We start from the raw sequence: 3,380 nt of genomic DNA, 5'->3' as shown, positions 1-3,380 counted from the left end.
TGAACATGATTACAATGACTAAAGGAAAGATACAAAGTATAATATATTTTCAATTTCCTATTTGGCAAATATGTTAATAAACTTTAAAACATCAAACAATTTAACAACCAAGAAACAATAATAAAATTCCTATATCTTAATTAATATTACCACCTTAAAAATTAATTCTCATATGAATTCTGTAACAAAGTATATCTTCTATACTGTGGAAGCTGGTCAAGCACTGTCTTCTTCAGGATTCCCCAGAATCTGTATTTCAAAGTTGACTTACACTGAACCCCAGAATTCCTTACTGAATTTTCAGGATACGATCATCACAATTTTGAAAAGAACAGAAGACCTTCATACATGTCAGTTTTTAATTTTATCCAAACGTTAATTTTCTACAGTTTTTCTTGACAATATTTTTGCAAGTTTTTTCATATTTTTGTTCCTTTCTATGTATTTCAACACTTCCAACTGCAGCTGATCCAGCTTTTCAACTTTCATCTAGAAGAATGTTTTCACACATGACAGGATTAAATCTAAAATAGGTGTCAGGAGTTAATAGAGTGTCAAGTATTATATGGACTTCTTCGGTGTCTTGTGCTGTTGATGACATTAGAGAGTCTGATTTTCAAACTTGTGTAGGTCACGGTGTTCTTCATGTCACTCTCATAGCATCCTGTGCCTAGGGACACGACACACTCCAATGGGACACAACACTCCTTCATGGCTAATGCAGACGGGTTATTCAGAAGCAAGCCTCCATCGTGATGAAGATCATTTTCCAAAGTGTACTCTGCAAGGTAGCCTGGAGCAGCAGATGAGGCTCGAATGGCCTGCCACATTTTATACTGGCACCCTCCCAAATAATGAGAGTTGATTCCAGGAAAATGACCATAGCTTCTGAACACAAAAGCTTTGGGGTGTTATCCCTCTGTATTATGGTGCTTACAGCAGGCTACCTTTGGACACAGGGTCTCTTGCCATTTCAATCATTAGTGCAGATCCCATTCTGACTTTAAGAATTTTTTCCCATGTTTGGCTGCCATAAAATACATGGCCCCAACTCATTTTGACTGTGCCAACTACATTCTGTGAAATTACACCCGATCCACATTTTTTACAAAGTTCCTCACATTCATCCAATGGCATATGAAACAATCCCAACATGAAAGCTCATACAGCACCTGTGCCTACACCACAAATGTAGTCACAGAGCTGATAAACTGTCTTTTGAGTTCAGCTAATTTCCACAGTGTCTGAAGAGCAACCACACCCCTTGTTCCTCCACCATCAGTTGTGAGAATTCGGACTCCTCTCCCTTTCACTGGGTCCACATAACCAATTAAGGCCAAAATTTCTCTAACTGCAGCCTGAAGATTTTCATCTTTAACTTGACTCATCTGTAATAAACATGGTATAATTCTTTCCTTGACAGCTATTCCTTTTCCTTCAGGAAATTCTAGAAGATGGAAAGTCAGTTCTTCAACCCTAGTACTGCAGAGCTTTGGGCCTGCTGTTCTTGATGCCTGAATTAATGCCCAAGTTCTATTATCAATACTCACTCTTGCAATAATCTTTTCCCATGGAAGAGATAAGTGCTTTTTCTCCTCTTCATTTTTCTCCTCTGCTCAGTTTTAGCAGGCTCTTCCTGTTCATCTAACTAACTCTTGGAGTCATACTTTAATTTGGGGACTAGTCCACCAATGTAGCCACCTACTAAAGCCTGAACACCTTCTGTGGGCCAAGAGAGAAAGTTAGTGATGTTCTGTTTAGTGGGTACCAGGAGAACCTCCAGCACCCCACTTGGACCTACAGGCTTGGCCACAGTTCACATAGAAGACTGTGAGCCCGGCTCATCAGTGAGGGTGCCAGAACCTGGAGAACCTGGTTTCCCTTCTTCAACCTCACTTTTGAGTTCTGCTTTGTCCTGAAAAATGTTTATTTTCCTTTTTTGAGGCATTTTTCCTCATGTTTGAAATATGAATTAATATAATTTGATAAAAAGTAGAAAGATTCTCCAGATTTTGTGTTTACTACTTGTGTAATGAAAAAGGCTTTGTTTGTCTGTATCTTCTTTATCTACTACATGACTTTTCTCTTCTTCAAAAGCACTCTTTTCTGTTGGTTTGCCACTGTATTTTTTCAGAAATCCGATGGCTTGTCTAGTATTTTTCTGTTTCAACCAGCCACTCTCTGATACTTTTCTTAATATTTTAAAACTTGGCTTAAATTGAGCTAAAGGTGAACTCATTTCATTTTGACTGCCAAAAACAGCCTTTGAAACAGAATTCAAAGTACTTTTAATGTGGGACAAAGGAATGGTCACTTTTTTTTTTAAGTCCCTTAGAAGCAAAAGTGCTGTTTCCAAATGCTAATATGTAAACCATGGTTGCTTGGAGGGTAACAGTGGTTACTGCAAGAATATGCTTCACTTCTGGTCCATTTACATTTTATTCTGCTCTTATGAAAACCTCTTTGTAAACTGATAGGGCTTATCCTCCAGTAATGTCTAGGTGAGCACACAAAATGAAGCTGCTTGCTTCTCTGCTTTCCACAAACAGTTCTTGCATTACCAAGGAGGTAAATATATACATGGTTAAATTAATACACATAACTTTAAAATCATTTATTTTCTATGTGACATTTTCTCACTTCATTCCTCAATGCTTCATTTAAGAAATGCCTTAAGTCATGGTCTTACCGGGATGCGGGCAGCAATCATGTGGTGGGGCGGAACAGTGTCAAATCCCCTCATCCTGTCACTGACGGCTGATGGACACACCCGCCAGTTTGCATCAGCTGCATTTGCCATTGGGGTCTACCCGCCTGCCAGGTGGGGCCTCCCGGTCCACCTCTTGAAAGCTATTTTTAAGTAAAGCACTGAATAAAACTATTTTGACTAAGGCTCAGAATTTAGCTCAGTGGTTCCGTTGCCTGCCTCACAAGCTCAAAGTCCTGAGTTCAATAAAAAATTCTTTTAAAAAATACATATTGGCTGAATGTAACTGTAGCTCAGTTAAAAGTACTTTAAACCAGTGGTTTTATATGTATTTTTGATTGTGCAGTAAAAGACATTTGAGAATGTACTCAACAATTTATATAACAAACACACATTTAGTCTTACATAAAGCTGCCAGTACCAATATATTCTGTATATTTTGTAAAAAATATAAATACAGAGAATTTTTAAAACTGTAAGTGAAAGTATTACTAATAATCTTTTAAAATACTTTTATTGCCAATATTTTTAGCAGGAGCATTTTGTTTTCCAATTTTTGAATTTGAAAAACAGTCCAAAGTTTTTGAAAAACATCAATCTGAGAGTCTAGTCATTTTTGTTCTTTATACTAGGTCTTGGTGACCACCAGAGTTGAAAAAGATTCTCCAGACTA

General features: G+C 37.5%; 1 pseudogene; it reads right to left on the bottom strand.

Annotated features, from left to right (window-relative positions):
- Nucleotides 1-314: 314 nt before the first annotated feature.
- Nucleotides 315-2,600, bottom strand: LOC104865740 (annotated as a pseudogene).
- Nucleotides 2,601-3,380: the final 780 nt, after the last annotated feature.

This window comes from Fukomys damarensis, unplaced genomic scaffold (assembly GCF_012274545.1).
Source record: "Fukomys damarensis isolate Sample0158 unplaced genomic scaffold, DMR_v1.0_HiC HiC_scaffold_16, whole genome shotgun sequence".
Classification (NCBI taxonomy): Eukaryota; Metazoa; Chordata; class Mammalia; order Rodentia; family Bathyergidae; genus Fukomys; species Fukomys damarensis.
Note: the sequence above shows the minus strand (reverse complement) of the source record. Positions and strands in the feature narration are given on the sequence as shown.